The sequence below is a fragment of the Cebus imitator genome, unplaced genomic scaffold, assembly GCF_001604975.1.
Source record: "Cebus imitator isolate Cc_AM_T3 unplaced genomic scaffold, Cebus_imitator-1.0 Scaffold42, whole genome shotgun sequence".
In the NCBI taxonomy this organism is placed as follows: Eukaryota; Metazoa; Chordata; class Mammalia; order Primates; family Cebidae; genus Cebus; species Cebus imitator.
The window spans coordinates 13,539,907-13,562,066 of NW_016107357.1; the positions used below are offsets into that span (position 1 = coordinate 13,539,907).

A 22,160-nucleotide genomic window follows, 5' to 3' on the forward strand; every position below is an offset into this window, starting at 1 on the left:
CCGGCCTATCCCAATCATCTTAACCCAGTGCATTCACCTGACCTGGGCATCCTATTTGCTTGGTCCTCAGTCATTTCACACTCAAAACATCCTAAACTGAACACGTTGCTTGCTCTGTGTTCCTTTTCTCCAAAAGTGGTAATGCCATGTTCACAGTTGCCCAAGCCATCACTTTGACCGCTATCTCTCCTTCTTACTCTACGTCTAATATACCACCAGGTCCTATCCATTCTCGTACCTAAATCTGGCTTGAATGTATATGCTATTTTCCCTCCATCATCACAGGTCTGGATTACCGTAACAACCTTCCGTATGACATTTCTGTGCCTGGACTTCTCCTCCCCTACCTACTCCAATACACTCTTCCACCTTACAAACCGAATGATCTTCACAAAACGAAATTCTGATGATAGCATTGCCCTCTTAACATTCTTTGGTGGCACTGTATTGCACTTTGGGTTAAATGTTAACTTTATATAGCTTAAAGGTCCAGGTGCGAGCTGGTTCCTGTTAACTCTTAGCTTTTCCTCTCCTAAGCTTGGTAGAGAAATTTCTTCAGCTCCTCGAACATATCAGGCTTTCCGTTTACCATCACAGCTTCTCGGGGTTGTTTCATCTTCCTAGAACACATTTTCCCGTCCTCTTGGTCTGGCGAAATTTTCTCAACCTTTCTAATATTTCTACTATTTCTTGTTCATTCTCTTGTATACACATTTTGTGTCTTATGAGTGATTATCTATGTTTTGATTTTCTCTTCCTCTCAGCCTTGTGATAACCTCAGCCTTCAGACTTCAGGTTAGATGCCATTTCCTCTGAGAAGCCCGCCTCATTCAGGAAGTCCGTGCTCTCTCATAGTCTTCTGTGTTCCCTCCTCAATGCAGTGTTTTATAGCTTTTAAAAAAATTCTGTGATTGTATTATGCTCAGCAAACGAAGAGAGACTATTCTTGTTTTCTGTGCCTAGGATGTGCCTGGTGTATGGTAAGTTCTCAATAAAATGCTTTCACTTGAATTGTCCCTGCTGTACTTCGGGTTCCTGGGATTCTTTTAACTCTACAAATTTCTCTCAAATTTATCTCCTAATTGTCTTCTTAGAGACAACTAAAACATTCCTAGTTGTATACTTTATTTTTGATATCTACATTTACAGAAGAATTCTGCATTGTTTACAAGGTAATTTTCTATGGATGATCTCATTGAATTCTCTGTGGTCCTGGGATGTAAATAAGAATAATTAGGCTTCTAGTGATAGACTGAGAGAGCTGAATTCCAAAGAATTTAGTGATATACATAGTAAGATCAGAGTTGGGACATCCATTCAGGACCTCTATTGTACTCATTCTTAAAAAAATTTTTTTGGTAAAATATACATAACATAAATATACCTTCTTAACTTTTTTTTTTTTTTTTTTTGAGATGGAGTTTTGCTCTGTCACCCAGGCTGGAGTGCAGTGGTGCTATCTTGGCTCACTGCAACCTCCACCTTCCTGGTTTAAGCAATTCCCCTGTCTCAGCCTCCCAAGTAGCTGAGATTACAGGTGCACACCACCATGCCTGGCTAATTTTTTTTTTTTTTTTGTATTTTTAGTAGAGACAGAATTTCATCATGTTGACCAGACTGGTCTCGAACTCCTGACCTTAGGCAATCAGTCCATCTCAGCCTCCCAAAGTGCTGAGATTACACGTGTGAGCTTATTACTGAGCTGTTCTAAGTTAAGATGTCCAGCCCTATCTTAACTATTTTTAAGTGTATATTTTAGTAGTGTTGAGTACATTGACATTGTTGTACAATCAATCTCCAGAACTCTTTTCATACTGCCACACTGAAACTACATTAATCAAACAACTTCCCTTTCCCTCCTCCCCTCAGCTCCCGGCAACTACCATTCTATTTTCTGTCTCTATGAAGTCCCCCATTCTAGATATTTCCTATAAGTGGAATCATACAGTGTTTTTCATTTTTGTGAGTGGCTCATTTCACTAGTATATTTCTATAAGGTTCATCTATGTTGTAGCATGCGTAAAATTTTTCTTCTGTTTTACCACTGAATAATTTTCTATCGGATGTATATACTACATTTTGCTTATCTATTCACCCAACGCTTGGGATGTTTTTACCTTTTAGCTACTGTGAATAATGCTGCCATGAACATGAGTGTACAAGTATCTCTTCAAATTCCTCCTTTCAATTCTTTTCAGCATATACCTGAAGTTGAATTGCTGTATCATGTGCTAATTCTATTTTTAACTTTTCGAGGAACTGCTGTATTGTTTCCACAGCAGCTACACTGTTTTACATTCCCACCAACAGAGTACAAGGGTTCCAATTTCTCCACATCCTTGCCAACATTTTTTATTTTATCTTTTTTTGATGGTAACCATTCTAATGGGTGAAAGATGGTTTTCATTGGCATTTCTCTAATGATTAGTGATGTTGAGCATTTTTTATGTGCTTATTGGCCACTTGCATTTCTTCTTTGGAGAAATCTCTATTTAAGTCCTTTGCCTGTTTTTAATGGGATTTGTTTGCTTTTTTGTTATTGAGTTTTAGCTATATTTTCTGGATATTAAGCTCTTATGGAATAAGATCCCACAATCCCACAATATTCACAAATATTTTCTCCCATTCCATAGTTTTTTCACTCTGTTGATTGTGTCCTTTGAGCCAGTCTGGTTCTCTTGACATTACATTGTCTCTGTTTAGTCACAGAGGTGGTAAAAGGCATAGATGGAGCGACAGCAATAGGACTCCAGTCCTGTTATCAGACTGGTACACAAGGTCAAAGAGCAGCAGGGAGGGATAGATGCCGAGCCCCACGGTATGGGAATGTTGTGGGCTGGAGGGACATGCTTGTATCCTGTCTAACATCAAGATTATCACAGGGACTAAGGTAGGTCTAGGCCAATAGATGGGAGCCAAGTGATCCCAGCAGTGGTAAAAGAGGGGATGCCAGGCCAGGTATGGTGGCTCATGTCTGAAATTACAGCACTCTGGGAGCCTGAGGCAGGAGGGTTGCTTGAGATCACGGGTTTGAAATCAGCCTGGAAAACACAGTGAGACCCTGTCTCTACAAAAAATTAAAAAATTAGCAAGGCATAGTGGTGCTCACCTGTTGTCCCAGCTGCTTAGGATGCTGAGATGGGAAGACTGCTTGAGCCCAGGAGTTCAAAGTTGCAGTGAATTATACCTGAACCACACCACTGCAGGGCACTGTAACCAGGGCAACAAAGTGAAACTCTGTCTTAAAAAAATAAATAAATAAATAAAAAGAGAAGAAGAAGGAAAGGAAAGAAACTCAAGGAAACAACTAAGAGCCATCCAACCAAATGCAGAGCCTGGAAGAGCCTGGTGTCCAGATGCAGTTTATTATCAATTAGTGTAATTCTAGCTTTTTACTCAAAGGACACTTGGGATCTCAGGGAAAGACATCACCAACTTGATTAAGGTTAGGGCTTATTATTTGTACACAAGGATGAAGCCAGGAATTGCATGTGTCAATGCCAGATTATCAGTGGAAGACTGGTATCTTTCAGATAAAAGCTAAAGCTATCTGAATCAAATTAGGAATAAAACCCAGGTGACCAATGAGCCAGGACTGGTAGATCAAAGCTGGTTTAATTTAAAGGAGACTTTAAGGTGAATTGGTTTGGTATCTGAAGTCATTAACTACCATTTTTTCCCTATTTGTATTTAAAGGATCTGTCGCCAGTAGGACCAGAAAGCCATATGTGGTATTACTTATAAACCATCTCTAGTATATAGATTAATATAGAATCATCTTTCTTTATGAGTTTTCCACCAATAAACATTGGTAGATATAAACAAAGCTTTCCTTCAGAGCAAATTATTTCAGGTCCCACTACCACCAACAGCTGACATCAGTGGTCTGCATACTCAGCTGTCAGTCTTTTTTTTTTTTTTTTTTTTTTTTTTTTTTTTTGAGATGGAGTCTTACTCTTGTTGCCCAGGCTGGAGTGCAGTGGCATGATCCTGGCTCACTGCAACATTTGCCGCCCAGATTCAAGTGATTGTTTTGCTTGAGTAGCTGGGATTACAGGCACGCGCCACCACACCTAGCTGCTTTTCCTATTTTAGTAGAGTTGGGGTTTTATCATGGTGGACAAGCTGGTCTTGAACTCCTGACCTCAGGTGATTTGCCCACCTAGGCCTCCCAAAGTGCTAGGATTACAGGCATGAGCCACTGCTCCCGGCCAGCTGTCACACTCTTTATTGGTCTGTGCTTATTACTGAGCTGTTCTAAGGACATTATTAAAGGCATATTATTTGAAAAGTACTACTGAGAAAATACTGAAAGTGTTCATACCTAGAGACTTACGATTGCAACGAAAACAAAGGAAGTGACTTGTAAAAATTGAAAGTGGTAAGGAAATGACAGATACCACATACGCCGCTGAGATGAGTCATTTGACAGTAGGAATGATTCTCAAGGATAAACAGTGAATGAACAAAAAAGTCTATGTGATTGACAATAATAGGCAAGACGAAGAAAATAGATGTATGTGGTTGAAAGATCAACCTGATTATTAGATGAGGTAGAATTTTCAGGCTTTAGTTTATTAGACTAAGTAGTCTAACGCCAAGAGTTAGAGAACTTGAAGACAGAACAAGGTGATGCTACTGCCAAGGAAACTTCTGTCTCAAGCTGTGTATGGTTGAATGGGTTCGTGGTCATTCGAAACGGCACAAAATCAAAGTAAGAAGAGACAAACGTGGGATTGCAGGACAAACATATGTGGGATTGATTGCATCTCAGAAAGTAGTTTCAGAGATCCTCAGAGGATCGGGTGGGGATTAACTGCCTCAAAAACCTCAGATGCTTACAGAACAAACATCAGGAAAATGCATGCCTGGTTTTAACCCTTCAAAGTCATGACTCATGCCCATTTTGGTAGGAATGTAACTAGAGGCTACAGACTAAAAACAAGGTATCTTACTTTGGATTTATGAAAGGCTTTTCAAAGAGCCTTTTAGAACTAGAACATAACTGCATAGATAGACTTCTGGAAATCTACTGAATTTGTTTTCTCTTTTGCTCTGTATCAGCTGCAAATTCGACACAGTTGCTTTCTCTGTTGTCATAGATATCATTAGTAAAACGTTTTAGACATGACCACGGGCAATGCCTACAGATGTGCAACTAGAAAAGCGCTTCTCAGGATGTGCTCCATGAATTCTGTAGAAAAAAACACTCTATCATTAGTAAATTTGGAAAATGCTAAAATAATCAGTTAATAAAAGTTGAATGTGTTTATTTTTGAGGAAGGTGCATGAAAGTGATTATCATTAGAATACATCTACCTAGCTGGGCACAGTGGCTCACACCTGTAATCCCAGCACTTTGGGAGGCCAAGGAGGTTGGACCACGAGGTCAGGAGTTTGAGATCAGCATGGCCAACATGGTGAAACCCTGTCTTTCTAAAAATACAAAAAATTAGCAGGCATGGTGGTGTGCGTCTATAGTCCAGCCACTCAGGAGACTGAGGCAGGAGAATGGTTTGAACCCAGCAGATGATGGTTGCAGTGAGCCAAGATCACACCACTGCACTCCAGCCTGGGCAACAGAGCAAGACTCCATTTCAAAAAAAAAAAAAAAAAGAATACACCTACCTGACTTCCAAATACAGGGAGCATCATTGACAGTGGGCACCAAGCACTGCCCTCTAAATCTGTCACCCCATTCATGGTGGGCCAGGTTTCCCAGAGGCTGTTCTCAGGCAATGAACAAAAGCAATAGTGTAACAAGTTTGGCCCATTCCTGGAAGACACAAGACTCTCGGACAGCCAACTTTGGCTCAACAGAGCTGAACAGTTAGACTCCACAGCAGCTGAAAACACTTCAGCTCTATTTTTCTTGTCTCTCTCCTCTTCTCAGGGTCAGACTTCATTATGGTCTGACAGCTCTCCCAGCCTCTCCCAACTCTATCCAATTTATTTCTTAGGCATTTCTCCTAATAAAATTCTTCCCTATTCATTTCTATCACAGTGTCTCCTTCTTAGCCAACCCAGACAATGACAATAACTCATAAACCTCTGTGTACACAAAAAAATAGCAGCTGAAGATATGAGGCAAAACTTATTAGGAATAAAAGAACTGTGTACTAGTGCAATACTACTGGGAGATTTTAATATAACACTTTCATAGTCATAAGTAACAGACAAAAATTAAAAACATAAAGAAATTTATGAATCTATAATATATCTCAAACAGATAATAAAAATTATTTTCTAGGCTGATAGAACAAAGAAAGGAGAGTTTATTTCTATCTTCATTCAATAGAGTATAGAGTCAGGGTAAATAATAAAAAGTGATAAAGTTAACACTTAGAAATTATGAAATACATCCTTAGACAAACTTTGGAACAAAGAGGCAATCAAAACTGAAGCCTCGCATCACATCCTCAGAGGACAATGTAGAAACTTAAATGCTTTTATTAAAAGAGAAAGATTAAAATTAATGAAAATTCGGCTTGGCACAGAGGCTTGCACCTGTATTCCCGGCGCCTTTGGGAGGCCGAGGCAGGTTGCTTACCTCAGGTCAGGAGTTTGTGACCAGCCTGGCCAACATGGCGAAACCCTGTCTCTACTAAAAATGCAAAAAGTAGTTGGGCATGGTGGTGCATACCTGTAATCCTGGCTACTTGGGAGGCTATGGCAGGAGAATCGCTTGAACCGGAGAGGTGGAGGTTGCACTGAGCCAAGATCACGCCACTGCACTCCAGGCTGGGTGACAGAGACTGTGCCTTAAAAATATATATAATGAAAATTAGTCTGTATCATAGAAACCTAGAGAAATAATAAACAAACCAAAAGAAAATAGGAAGAGGTAATTAGTAAAGACAAAAGTGAAAATAATAATTTTAAGATCATAACCCAAAATAGAAATATAGATAAATTCAAGAGCTAGTTCTGTAAAAATGGCAATACAAAACTTTATGAGTTTTGGTATTAAAAAAACTTACAGATTGAAAGAAAAGAGTCCAAGCTATGCATGATTGTAATAGGAAAGGAGACACAGCCGTGCAGAAGAAATGTTTTAAACTACGATATACAATGTATAATATCTAATATACAGGATCGTACATACAATATGTAGTATAATAGATACTACATTAAGGAGTTACATCATCTCTCTATAACAAGTTTGAAATTCTAGAGGAAACACTTGACTTCTAATGGAATACAAGTTGCTATAATTGACCCAAGATAAAGTGGAAAAGGTACAGAGCAGAAGGTTTCAGAAGGTATTGAAAAGATTCCACATTCTGATAATTTCAAAACCGAGTTTCATGTAAACTTTAAAGTCCAGATGATTTCATTATTCTTTAAACTATCAACTCCAAGCTACCTAAAAAGATGGAAATCCCCCCCACCTCATGATCAAACTTATTTAGCTATTGTTTAATATCAATTCTGATTACATTATTTTTAAAAACATCAACCAATATTTTAGAAATCTCAGCCAATATTATATATGACTGCAGATACAAAAATTATCAACAAAAATATAGCAAATATATTTAATATTGTTTCCAAAGATTAATACACTATGGTCAATTTGGATCTATTCATGCATTGCAAGGATGATGTAATTCTACAAAATCTAAAGGACCACATGTCAACTTGGGTGTACCTTCTTAATCAAAGCAGGAAGTCCAGGAGCTGTTAAAGAAAAATAGATGCATTTACATGACACTTTAAAACTTTATTTAGGAAAATATAAAGTATAAGCAAATGAAAAAGACATACAACTCAACAGAAAAGTGAGCAAAGGGTATGAACCAGCAACACACAGAAAAGCCACACAGAAAAGATGTTTGTTATATATGTAAAAGGATATTTAAATTCTCTACTAGCAAAAAACAAAATATAGAATAATGCACAGACTGGCAGGCATTATGCTAAATTGGAAATTGCAGAGCTTGTGGGGTGTGATTTTTGATTATTTCCCATCCTATTTTTGAAATTACTGTATTTTCATTTCAAAATATTTAACAAAGTAAATAAAAATAATAATCAGAGATCAGAGACTGTCTCATACATGTCTTGAAATCCACACATACCCTATAATGGCTTTGAAATATATGAACTAGCAAACACTAATGAGGTGAAGGTGCAAATTCTTGCATTCTCTGTTTTTCCCATTTCATGTCTGAATTGAAAATGGTAATTTTCTAATTTCTTGCCTATGTCATCAGGAGATCATAAGATGACCTACTGACTGGCAAAAGAAGATTTAAAAAAAATGCTTAAAACAAATGTATGCATTTGCTGAAATCCTTTTTTTTTTTTTTTTTTTAGATGGAGTCTCACTCTGTCACCTACACTGGAGTGAAGTGGCATGATCTTGGCTCACTGCAACCTTCACCTCCCAGGTTGAATCTATTCTCCTGCCTCAGCCTCCTGAGTAGCTGGGATTACAGGCATGTACCACCACACCCGGCTAAGTTTTGTATTTTTAGTAGAAACGGGTTTTCACCATGTTGGTCAGGCTGGTCTCGAACTCCTGACCTCGTGATCTGCCCGCCTTGGCCTCCCAAAGTGCTGGGATTACAGGTTTGCTGCAATCCTTTTAAGAAATCAAAAAGAACTTGGATGAGTTTTGAAGAAATCAGCCATTCTCTAAATTTATCTTTCCCTTTCTTCCATGCAGCCGGTCCTGTTCCCAGCTGACTGACTGGTAGTGGGTCAGAGGAATAAGGCCTTGTGGGATAGTAACAGGGTATCTAAGACAGCTGAGAGAAATGAAATGAAGACAGACCCTGTATCAGGCAGGATGGGGAAAGGTAATCAATGACCACGTGGGCCTCGGAATGGAAAGGTAGCTCAGATAATCAAGCACAGCCTGGGGCCTGCAAGATTCCGTCACTTGCATTCCCTTAAGGTCACCCACCCTTTGGAGCAGATGTTAACATACCTCATAACAAACATGCTCTGAGGAGTGGTTTCCCATCAAGATGGCTTAGGACGGCTCCCATAGGAACTGGGACTTAAGGGCAAACCAGAACAAAGCCGTCCCCTGCCTTCCTCCATCCTTGACCATTAGTTTCAAAAAAGCCAAGGGTTTGAGGGAAGAGAAGGAAAGAGGAGCCCTGTCCAACTGCAGGTTAACTACCTCTGCAGAACGCCTAGGGGCCACTCAAGTTGCCTTATTCGGCCCCATCACCCCTGTATTGCTGCACCTAGTGCAATGCCTAGTATGTAGTAGACACTCCAAGTTGCTCTCCGGAATGCGTGTACGAAACAGCAAGCTTTAAACAAACTTTGGATTTTGTCTTGGGAAAGAACTAATGAAAACTTTTTTTTTTTTTTTTTTTGAAACGGAGTCTCGCCCTGTTGCACGGGCTGGAGTGCAGTGACGCGATCTCGGCTCATTTCAACCTGCGCCTCCCAGATTCAAGTGATTCTCCTGCCTCAGCCCCCGGAGTAGCTGGGATTACAGTCGCGCAACACCACGCCCGGCTAATTATTTGTATTTTCAGCAGAGACTGGGTTTCAGTGTTAGCTAGGATGGTCTCAATTTCCTGACCTTGTGATCCGCCAGCCTTAGCCTCCCAAAGTGCTGGGATTACAGGCATGAGCCACCGCTCCAGGCAGAAAACTTCTATTCTCTGCGGAGAATGCTTTAAAAATTCTCCGTTTTCTCTCCCTCACTGAAAACAGTGATTCCACAACACAGTTGTGAGGCCTCTTGGTGTGCTTCCCCTTCTAAGCTGCTAAAAGAGAGCCTTAGGGCTGTCAATTAGCTTTCAGACTTGTAGTGAAGAATGTGATCCCAGATTAGCAGAGCACTTAAGTCCTGTTCTCTCCCACCCAAAAGCTCAATTGGTCTTGCCTTTCAGTATGTCCAGTTCTTAAGATGAATCATCAGTATGGAGAGCGGGGGGAGGGGCAAGTACCGAGGAAGGGGGCTTAGAGATAGAGCTCCCCAGGCACTTCAGAAAGAGGTTCGTCCAAAGTGACACAGGGGTTCCACATGGGAGCATTCCAAGAAGAGGGACACTGAGGACTGATGTCGCTGCACGTCTTGCTCCACCTGTGAGCCCATGGCATCCCCTTGTAATTTGCAGGTATGTGTTTTATAACTGCTCCCTGGGCAGTTCTAAATGACAAAGCATTTGGGCTGGCAGCACCCCCTACTTCTCACCTACTCCCCCAGGCCTTCCGCGAGTACAATTCACGGCCGGCCTCAGAGTAAGTACTTTCTTCAAGTATCACAGACTTGGCTGTTTTTCTCAGGAAGGGGTCTCATTGAGCATTAAAATAAAATGATGCTTGGTTTTTGTACAGGAAACCTTTTTTCCATCAGTTTCAAGAACCTCAGGCATTACCTACTGTAGCTGATGCTTCCGCTCTTACCATATCCTGCTAGCTTTCCTGTCTCCAAAGCCCTAAATGGATTCCTTAAGGAATGTCTTCCTAACTTCCCTCAGGCAAGAGGAGAGAGGGCTATCTTCATTATGTCGTTAAGGTGTTTAACATAAAAAAGAAGCTTTGGATTCCTTTCGCTAATAAAACAGGGTGAACAAAAGTCTTCCTGCATCCGTTTTACTCATAAGATCAAATTGTGTGATAGCTACTCACCTGTACCACAGAAACCACGCAAAACTGGACTTGCCTAGGGAAGTTAAGCTTTCCCATTTCCCCTTGGGGCTGAGTTTCCATTTCCTCTTCTATTAAAGAACTTATAAACTATTTTTTAAATTAAGTAGCTCTTTGACCAGATGCAGTGGCTCATGCCTGTAATCCCAGCACTTTGGGAGGCCAAGGCAGGCGGATGGTGAGATCAGGAGTTCGGGACCAGCCTAGCCAACATGATAAAACCCCGTCTCTACTAAAAACACAAAAATTAGCTAGATGTAGTGGCAAATGCCAGTAATTCCAGCTACTTGGGAGGCTGGGACAGGAAGATCACTTGAACCCGGGAGGAAGTGGAGGTTGCAGTGAGCCAAGAGAGCACCAGTGCACTCCGGTCTAGGCAACAGAGCAAGGCTCAATCTCAAAAAACTAATTAATTAATTAATTTGCTCTCTAAAAGTTCAAAGAACTTACCCTGAGCTGCATGTTGTGCCTATGTGGTCTCACCCAAGGGAAGGTGAGCACATTCGTGTTGGCTGGTGAAAATTCAGGTAATACTCTGTCACCCGGGCTGGAGTGCAATTGCACGATCTCCGCTCACTGCAACTTCTGCCTCCCAGGTTCAAGCAATTCTCCTGCCTCAGCCTCCCGAGTAGCTGGGACTACAGGCGAATGCCACCACACCTGGCTAATTTTTTGTATTTTTAGTAGAGCCGGGGTTTCACTGTGGAAGCCCGGATAGTCTCGATCTCCTGACCTCGTGACCCGCCTGCCTCGGCCTCCCAAAGTGTTGGGATTACAGGCATGAGCCACTGCGCCTGGACTGTATGGTTCTTAAAGAACTGGGAAACAACAAGAATATACACAATATTTGTAAATAACTTGAGCCTTTATAAAACTTTCCTTTTTTGGAAAATACACAGAAAAAGTTGTGTGCAGATTTACCTAGAACAGCATGGAATAAAGACTGCAAAGGCTTAACCATCAAGGGTCATTCTTATAGCACCAACACTGTCTGTGAAAGGCTCTCAGACCTTACTGTTAGGAAGAGCTTATTTTCCTCTCACTTTTCCCACCTGTGTAAGATCACAGCTTTCCAGTGTCTCTTGGTGAGAAGGAAATAAAACTTGATTCCTCTGTCTCATAAAGTAGGCTTGGGGCTCTGAATGGCTCCCTCCTTGTTTGTAGGCAGGGCTGCAGCATCTGCCTTCCTTTCTTCCACACTGCATCCTTCTTCCCTCGAATGTGAACTTTGCATCTTGGTTTACTCCTAAGTGTTCACGACTCTTTTCAATTGCTATGCCCAGCACATGAGCATCCAAAGGAAGCCATTGCCCCTTTAGAGTCACTCTGGATTTTGCCAGCAACATTTCCTAGGTCCCTCCTGCTCCTTTGCAATGAGGTCTTGGCAGGTACATCAATGATACAAATTGTTTTCAGATTAAGAGAGGTCTTATTGGGAGCAAGGGAATTTAATTAAAGTCAAAGCCCGAATTCCGGCCAAATGAGTGTCCTCTGTATGCATGGCTGATGCCTAGGTTCTCTGTAAATACATCGATACCAGGGAGCTCACCTGTCCTCTTTCTTCCTGCCTGCTAATGGGGACCTTAAGATTTTTAGTAAAGGAAAAAAAAGGTTAACTTTCTTTCCAAACTACCTTCACTTGGACACATCCACGATGATTGCCCTCTCTCAATGATCTCTGAGCCCCAGGAAGAGATCCCCATGAATGGAAAGTCCTGTGACCTCATCCAGATCTGAGCTATTCCAGAAGATGATATATGGAAGACACTGTTTGTCCTCAAAACGCCTCGTTCGTTTTCCAAAGTTTGCTAACCTGCATCTTATATGACTTCTGAATCCGAGACATGGTCAGGAATCCAACCCCAAATGGGTCCACGACGAGCAGGGATTCTTCAAACTCCTAAAAACTGCCTGAATTTTTCTATATGTGATTTTTATTTTTCAGAGGCGAGAATCCAGTGCTCATGATGTGTTCAAAGAGGTCTGCAGCACTAAAAGATTGAAAACAGATGTTTAGTTGGACTACTTTTCTCATTCTGGCAACCCATGAGACTCTGATGATGTTTGTGGCTTTAACTCCAAACCCAGACCTAAAAAATATTTATCTGAGAGTGTCAATGCAAAATTTCTGGGTAACATCTCTGCCTGCTGAAGAAGGCACTTGCACTTCTGAAGAGGGTATGGCATGCCCCTACCTTGATATGATTAATGATTTCCAGCAATATTTGAGGTTTACTGGGCAGTACCACAAATCATTTCCTACTTTTCACAATAATTACCTTAATAAGAGGCCTCCTTAAGAAAGGCAAACAAAGTTATCTGGTCCTTGGACACTATCCTAAGATCTTAGTCAACTCTGTCCCAATCCTGGGCTTCCCCTGGGCCAGCCCTGTCTTCAAGGCTCAGAATCATACTTGCAGGATTCTAGGAAAGCTTCTATCCTAGGAAAGTTTCCTTGGAAAGCTGAGAAGGTTTCCTGTATTTGCGGAATGATGGAACTCACTAGGGGAGCATTCTATGTGCTAGTGTGGCTGGGACTTGGAGGGCCACAGCCTAAGACCCTCAATATGATGGGACTTATCAGTTCAGGTGGCTTCTAACTTCAGTTGCCTCTCTCCCTATGACCTCACTTAATCTTTTAATACTTCCTGCTCTGATCAGAATTAGGGGCTATCACCTTTCCACCTTATGCAAATGCCTGATAATGTTTCTTTCTCTCCTCCTTTTTTTTTTTTTTTTTTTTTTTTTGGAGTCTTGTTTGTTGCCCAGGCTGGAGTGCAATGGTATGACCTTGGCTCACTGCAATAGGGTCCAAGCGATCCTCCTGCCTCAGCCTCCTGAGTAGCTGGGATTACAGCCATGTACCACCACTGTCGGCTAATTATATCTTTAGTAGAGTTGGGATTTGGCCATGTTGGTCAGGCTGGTCTTCAACTCCTAACGTCATGTGATCTGCCCATCTCGGCTTCCCAAAATGCTGAGATTACAGGTGTGAGCTACTGCCTCCAGCCTAAATGCCTGATGACATGTCTTAACTCCGAATGTGCATTCTAACCTCTATTCATCATCACTGGGATGTCACTTGGATAGCTTAATCAGCATCTCAAACTATGCTTAAAACTTTACTCTTGATCTCCTGTCACAAATAGGAGATTTTTCTTTTCTTCTGTTCTTCGTTTAGTTATATATGCATCTCTTCTTCCAGTTGATCATAAAAAAAAAAATCTGGGAGTTACCCTTGAAATTTCTCTCCCTGATCTTTCTTAACCAATACATCAACAAGTCCTGTCTATTCTACCTCCAAATTGTGTCTCTGCCTGCCTATTTCTCTCTATTTCCACCACCTCCACCAGATTACCATTGTGCCTGGTAAGATGATTACCTTTCTGACATGATTCCATGCTTGTCCCTCTCTGATCCTTTTTGCTTCATGCAGCCAGAGTGAACTTTAATTTTTATTTTTATTATTTATTTATTTATTTTGAGACAGAGTCTCACTCTGTCACTCAGGCTGGAATGCAATGGTGGGATCTCAGCTGGTGAAACCTCCACCTCCTGGGTTCAAGTGATTCTCCTATCTCAGCCTCCCAGGTAGCTGGGACTATAAGCACCAGGCTAATTTTTGTATTTTTAGTAGAGATGGGGTTTCACCATCTTGGCCAGGCTGGTCTTGAACTTCTGACCTCATGATCCACCCGCCTCAGCCTCTCAAAGTGCTGAGATTACAGGCTTGAGCCACCGCACCTGGCCCAGAGTGAACTTTTAAAAAGGCAAATCTAGCCACTGCACTTGCCAGCTTAAAACGCCAACAATGGCTTCTTATCGCATGTAGTATGAAGCCTAAACCTCCTACCTGCAGGTGACAGTTCCCATGAGATCCGACTCCTCCCTCTCTCGTCAGCCACATCTCCTGTTCCTCCTGGCATTGTGTCTGCATTCCAGCCACATTGGCCTTGCAGGACCTTCAAAGCATTCAGTTAGTTCCTGTACAGCAATGGGTCTTCATTCTCTCTCTCTCAACCTGGGAGTAGTGGGAAGACATCACAGGTCACCTTTTTTTTAAGTCGACAGAATATATTTATTGTAACCACCCTTAATCTGTGTCAAGTCCTTTCTAAACACAATGACATTTAAACTTGACCACAACCCTGTGAAGGCAAGGCAGGGGAAAGCAAGGGAGGGGACAAAATGGGAAGTCCCCTCAGGGTGCTGGGAATTCCCCCAAACTGCAGAATTTTGACTGAAGTTCTGTTCTGTAAGGAGAGTAGTAGAAAAAGGGCGTCCTTCAGCTTGAGAAAGACCTAAAAATTCTCCTGTACCACATAGTGGAAGTCATTGATGTTATGACACTTGCTATGTTATGCTAGGATACCCCTCCCCACCCCAGCCGTAGCAGCTTAAGAATTGTTGTTTCATCCTTTCATATTCACTGAGCATGATCCCCAAATGCAAGTTATTTTAAGCTCCTGCTTATTTAAAGAGCTATATTCACAAATTGAAGGCAATACCAACCTATCTTTCCCTTTAGGGTCCAATCTGTGGCTGCACTAAGATCCACCGAGACCTCAATTCTACTTTTAATCATTAAAGAGGGCAAGGAGGTATTATCAAATTTTCTTGGATAATATGTAGAATAAATAAGATGATCAGGCAATGGGACAGAAATTGGAGCAGAGTAATGCACATATAATTTTAACTTTTGGTAATACAGAAACAAAATGTAAGCATTTGGATAACGTTGGCTCTTAGAGCTTTTGTATTTTCAACGCTTCGCTAGAAAATTATTAAGCACATACAAAAGTAGAGACTACTGTAATAAACTCTCATGTATTTGTTACTTAGTTCAGTAATTATTAACTTGTGGTTGATATTGTTGCACAAGCACCCTCTCCAATGTTCCATTGTTTCTCTCCCAAACTCGGTTCTTTTCCAGAAAATTCCTGACAGCACATCATTTCATCCGAATGTATGTATTTCTGCAAGTTAGGGGCTTTTATTTATTTATTTTGAAACAGAGTCTTGCTCTGTCGCCCAAGCTGGAGTGCAGACACAATCTCAGCTCACTGCAACCTTTGCCTCCCAGGTTCAAGCCATTCTCCTGCCTCAGCCTCCTGAGTATCTTGGACTACAGGTGCCATCACACCCAGCTAAGTTTGTCTTTTTAGCAGAGAAAGAGTTTCACTATGTTGCTCAGGCTGGTCTTGAACTCCTGACCTCAGGTGATCCACCCACCTTGGCCTCCCAAAGTGCTGGGATTACAGGAGTAAGCCACCATGCCTGGCCAAGGGCTCTTTTAAAACATGATCAAAACATAAATATCACACATAAAATTATTAATAATTTTTAATACAAAATATTCAGTCTATTCAAATTTCTAAGATTATCTGAAAGTGTTTCACAGCAGTTGGTTTATTTGAATCAGGATCAATAGATACACATTGCATTTGGTTGATATAACTTCAGTTTCTTTCTTTTCTCTCTCCCTTCCTTCCTTCCTTCCTTCCTTCCTCCCTCCCTCCCTCCCTCCCTTCCTTCCTTCCTTCCTTCCTTCTTTCCTTCCTTTCTTTCTTTCTTTTTCTGACATGGTGTCACTCTGTCACCCAGGCTGGAGTGCAGTGGTGTGATCTTGTCTCACTGCAGCCTAGACCTCCTGGGATCAAGCAATCCTCCTGCCTCAGGCCCCCAAGTAGCTGGAACCGCAAGCGCATGCCACCATGCCTGGCTAATTTTGTATTTTTTTGTAGAGAAGGGGTTTTGTCATGTTGCCCAGATTGGTCTTGAGCCCCTGGGCTCAAGCAATCCACCCACCTCAGCCTCCCAAAGTGCTGGGATTACAGGAATGAGTCACCACCCCAGGCCCCTCTTGTTTCTTCTAACCTATAGATTTCCCCTCTCTTTTTCTTTTCTATGTGTTTGTTGAAGAGATTAAAGAAACCAGGTCATTTTTCCTATAAATTTTATTAATTGCATCTTCATGGTGTCATTTAACATATTCTGTTTGCTTAAAAGCTGGCAATGGGATCTGGAAGATTTATCAGATTAAATTTCAATTTTTTGGCAGGAATGACTCATAGTTATGTACTTTCATCAGGAGGCACATAATGTCTGATCATCTCCGTTTATGGGATGTTAAGATTGATTGCTGGGTCAAATCTTGTTAGTCTTTCCATCATTTTAAAGTTCCCCATCAGTTTCTCATCTAACAGCTTTAGCAGTCATTGATGATCATTGGCTACATCCATTATTTTACCAGGAACTCTGAAATGATGTCATTATATAAATCCTTCTTCATTTAGTAGCTGGAGTGCTGCTATGAAGAAAGACTTTTCTTCATGAGCTATATTATAATCCCTAAGCATAGTTTGTAAAGGAAAAGCAGAATAGATGCCTGTTTTCTGGTTTTTAGAATAGCTAGTTCCCTAATATCTGCTAAACGTGACCAAAGACCAGTGGTGGCTCTTTATTTTTTTAAGTATCATTCTGAACTCATGAATGATATGATATTAAATGCCTGAAAATTCTTTGCAGTTATTATCCTTTTTGAGAACATAACTGTCCCATCTTCAATGAGGGAGTGTGCCTCTTCAATTTGGCTTCTAAACCCTTTTGACATGACCCTAGTGATCTTTAAAAGATCTCTCTTGTTATCTGGTATGATAAGCTCTAGCTCCTCTTGTCTATTTCCTGAACCAGATCTGAAACAGTCATTTCTCCAGAGACTTTACTTGCGAAACGATGTTTCAAGATCTCAGTTTGAGCACTAGGACTGCTCATTGCTCCTTTGCCCATTTCAGTGGACAGGCTATGAAATACATGAAACTTTAAAAGAAAAAAAAATACCTATGAGCATAGTGATGTTGCCAACTGAGATAGAAGTCAGAGAAATTTTACTTTTTGATTTTATATTTCTGACTCTTATCACTTATCCTGAAATTATTGGTTCTGGCAAAGTTAACATAATTACTTGTTTTACCTTACAAAACTTTGTTTCAGAAAAATGATGCTCAATAGGGTTTTTTAAAAAATAATATACAAAGGCAGTGCTCTGCCCATCCTGATTTTTGTGTGAAATCTCTCGTTTCTAACTGTCAGCAATAAAAACTTGCTATGGTCATACAGGGACCCTGTGGGGCATAGGCACTGTGCAAAGGTAGTATTTAATATAAATATTAAATACAGTTTAACATTTCTCTGGAGTTTCTTTTTGCCATTAGGATATATCTCACTTGGGACAGTCAGTCAAGTTGATGTATTTTAAATCACCTGGAATACTTTACCCTTGTATGATTAAATGGTCTTTAACCCTCTGAAAAGAATTATTTTTGTTTACATTGTTCTGTTTTCAAATAACTACAAAGATTTTCTTAGCATTCTAAGAGTAACATTCTTAGAGGGGTGTAGAGATGAAACGCTTGTGTTAATGGTGAAAAAAAGTACACTGAAGTGAAATAGTTGGTCAGATTACACAGTAGAGATGATGGAGCCTCCTAAGAAGGTGAGACTCCTGCACTTGGACTCACTTCAGCCTTCTTGTCAACCTGGCATCAGTAATTGTGACTCACTTGCGGGCCACAGCTGTGGGAGAATATCAACGCAAAAGCTTTTTCTAATGAAACTCCCTGATGTACACAGAAAAATCGGTGGCCATTTACCACTAGATTCCCTTCTAAATAGTCTATAAATATTCCTGTCTTCTACCAACCCCCAGAGCAAATTCACCCCTTCGTTCAATCTTTAGTTCACCTACAACCTAATAAATGGTTAATGTTACCTTTATTTTATGATGGTGTTTTGTCATCAGATTTCATTACTTTGCCTTTAGTATAGAGCCATGTTTGCTCTATTCCCTTTGGGAATCGTAAACAACGTGTTGCTGGCCTTCTGGTTAAAGGGTGAGCATGACACCCAGGTGAATTGCCTCCGCAACTGTGTTCTTTAGGAGATGGTACTGGGATTCGGTGTTTTATATAAAAATCACCAGAGTAGCATTTATTTAGCTTTCACTAAAACATTTTCTCAGGGGACAGACAAGTAGCAAGTCATTTGAATATTAAACACTAGGAATAGGGTGTTTTTAAAGTAATGTACAAAGGCAGTGCTCTGCCCATTCTGATTTTTGTGTGAAATCTCTCCTTTCCATCTCTCAGCAATAAAGACTTCCTATGGTCATATAGGGACCCTGCGGAGGATAGGCATTGTGCAAAGGTAGTCTCTTTGCATTGGACAGACTAATTTACTGTCGTTACTTATGAAGTTGGTAATGTGGTTTGGACCTGCAGGAATGAGGTTTGGACCTCATCTTTGAGAGCTGCAGCATGACTCCATTAAGTGATCAAAGTCCTTAAAACTCAGGGACTGAGAAGGCTCATGTTAGCTCTACTCTGATGTATTGGGTTGTTTGGGGCAAGGCCCTCAGTCTCTCTATCCCCAGCTACTATGAAAACATGCTGCCTAGTATGGAACCTCCAGGGGCATGGTAAGAAGGTGTCCATGGTACATACTCCCAGGGGACACTTTTATGGGCATTCAAGAGAAATACTTATCTTCCTCACTATACGTAAAGTCTGTTCTCTTGGTTTATGCTAATTTTGTATTTGCAACCCACATTTCTTTTCCTCTCCTCTTTGATTCATGATCTATTTGAAGGTTCCGCTCAAGAATCTATTTCTGACACTCCATTCCTGAGTGCCACTGCCAGTTTGGATTGTCTTTTTCTCCCTTCCCTTATTTTACAACTAAGCAATATAGGCGTGGAGGGATGCATGTCACCCTGCAGTGGAGCTTTGTGTCCTGCTGTGCCCCAGGCCACGCCCCGTTGCAGTGGCTGCAATGAGCATTACTTGCATGTGAGCATGTGGGCTCTTTGGAGGCCTTGCTGTGGCTTTCAGTTTTGTTTATCAATTCATGTTTGTTGTGGTTTGAACATGACATTGATGGATCTGTTTAAAAACCTCAACCTTTCCCAACAGAATATCGTATTTATAACTTATAAATATGATATTTATAAGTTATAAATATATAACTTCAATCAGCAAGGTCAGAAAGTTATACGTTAGGTGTAATGACCATGAATGTACTATGAGCCCACGCACCTCAAAGGCCTCCTTGTGAGTTCTTGTGTTTGCTGTGGCCACATTAATTATTTAGTGGTGTGATATCTTACCTTCTGTTTCTATGCTAATTTGAGACTTTGGAAAGCAACAATCACATTAGTCCTTTGCTGACTGTTATTTTTGATGAATGATTGTGTGCTCTTTTTTTTAAAAAAAAATTAGCAGTCAAAACAAGATATTGGTTAAAGACAATGCCTACCGTCACCTATGCAAGGACTAATTTCATAAATTTTGTGTTGTAAGAAGTGTTTTGTCCTGGCAAATAAATTTGTATGACTTATTTTATCACAAAGTTTAAAATATTATCTATGAATATTAAAATATAAAAATATATGCACATATCTTATTTTGTTTTATATGAAAGAAAACTTTATCTCAAGTTCATTACCAAATGCTGCTTCCTTTAAAGAACTATGAGGATTTTCGTTTTAAGTATCTTCATTTATTTAAATCCACAAAGTGTTTCCAATCCTTCTGCAAATGACCACTGCGTATATACTGATTTAACTTTTACTGTGGAACATTAGGTCCAGGGGAGTCACATAGAATCACAAAATAAATACCACTCCAGCGTCCTATTCACTTCCCTCTTGATTTTGGCAGTAGATTTTACTGGGTGAAGGAGGAGTTTCTCTCTCTCTATTTAAAAAACAAATTTTGTAGGTCTTCAGACCTAAATTTCCTCCGTTTCTTCATAACAATACCCAATACCATTGTTTTAATTCTTCTTTATAATAATATGATAGAACCTTCTTTGTCCCAAATCCAAACATCTAAATTAACCAAAATCCAATTTGTGGCCGTTTTCTTGACTCCAGGTCGCTGGACAAATGCCTTTAATAATTAACCATCGTGGCTTGTAATATTTTGCCTTTATGTTGAGGACCTTTTTCACTTCAAACAACCTCAACAATCCTACTTTTAGGGTATGTGCAGTAATCGACATTCTGTACTTCCTGACTTGGCTGCAGAGAACAGAACATTCAGTGCACACGCCAGCCTAACGTCAGGGCCCCTTAGAGTGACAGGCTTTGTCGTTTTTTACTCAGATTTAGTCCTCACCCTGCCCCTGAAAACAATTTTGCAGACTCTTGTGCCAACTGGATTCAGCAACAGAGAGGTACTGGCAGGAGCTAGGAGCATGAGAGAGAGAGACAAGCCAAGGCACCTCTCCCTTCCTCCCCTGACACTCACCTGCTTCGGTGGCTTCTCCAGCAATGACAATCTCCTCCGCACTCCCAGATACTACCAGCTAGGCCCTCCCTCCATGACTCTAGCCTCCGCCCTGGCCGCCTCATAAATCCACCTTCCCCAGGTGGTCCTGGGCTTGGATTCTGAACATACTCTTCATATTAGATTCTCAGGGCTGTTCTAACAATGTACTACCAACTAGATATTTTAAAACAACAGAGACAACTCCAGAGGCTAGAAATTCAAAATTATGTTGTCAGCAGGGCCGTGTTCCCTCTGAGACTCTGCATAGAATCTCTCCTCACCTTTTGCAGGCTTCTGATGGTGGCCACAATCCCTGGCATTCCCTGGGTTGCAGCTATGTTGTTCTAGTCTCTGTCATCAGAAGGCTGTCTTGCCCCTAAGTCTGTCTCTATGTCTCTTCTCTTTTTATAAGAACACTAGTCCTATTACATTAGGGTCCCGCTACTCCAGTCTAACCTAATTTTCACTTAACTAATTACATTTGTGATGACCTAATTTCAACATGTCTTTTTGAGGGGATATGATTTGACCCATAACACCGCTCTTCCTGTGTGGTCACAGCCTGCCGCTACTGCTAATCTGATGTATCAGGTTGCGTGGGGAAAGGCACTCAGCTGAATCTCTGAGAGGCAGAGAGCTGATGGCTTCTTTCACTGCCCCTTCTTGGCCGTTTCAGCTCTTCCAGCACCTTCCTAACTAGTTCCCTGAATTAAATTCTTACCATTGAACTCTTTTGTCTGGGCTTTATCTTTCTGATTAGACCTTGATGGCTACACCAATAGAAGAGATGTTTCTCCTTGTTCGTTTCTTTTGTTTGTTTCATATTCCTGTTATTCTCCTGTGAGTATTGGTTTAAAGAGTAACAGAGGATAATGCCAAACCTTCCCACTAGCTGAAGAATTAGAGCAGGTGGCTCTTTCCGCCTAATAAAAGCTGCCAAAACACATGTATTCACTTCAGAAAAACCCTTGAGCAGACTGATATACACCGATATACACCGATATACACTGATATACACTGATAGGCAATAATCATGCTTAAATTTTCTTTTTTAAATTCTAAAGGGGTAAGACATCAGCTCTGAAATACAAAGTAGTGTTTAATAGATATCAATCATTTGGCCTCGTCAGAGCGAGAAATAGAACGAACAAAACAGCAACTTGGAATGTTTTTAATTTTCTTGGACTCCACTATATCTCCCGCATGGCATTA

The 22,160-nt window shown here is 40.8% G+C and overlaps 2 long non-coding RNA genes across 2 annotated transcripts; one reads left to right on the forward strand and one right to left on the reverse strand.

Annotated features, from left to right (window-relative positions):
• The first annotated feature begins 764 nt into the window (after nucleotides 1–764).
• Nucleotides 765–3,821, forward strand: LOC119470853. Its single transcript, XR_005199824.1, has 2 exons — nucleotides 765–980; nucleotides 3,697–3,821. It is a non-coding gene; the product is annotated as an uncharacterized LOC119470853 (long non-coding RNA).
• A 7,927-nt stretch (nucleotides 3,822–11,748) lies between these two features.
• Nucleotides 11,749–21,318, reverse strand: LOC119470854. Its single transcript, XR_005199825.1, has 4 exons — nucleotides 21,230–21,318; nucleotides 18,548–18,553; nucleotides 14,474–14,672; nucleotides 11,749–12,611 (listed from the first exon to the last, which is right to left on the reverse strand). It is a non-coding gene; the product is annotated as an uncharacterized LOC119470854 (long non-coding RNA).
• Nucleotides 21,319–22,160: the final 842 nt, after the last annotated feature.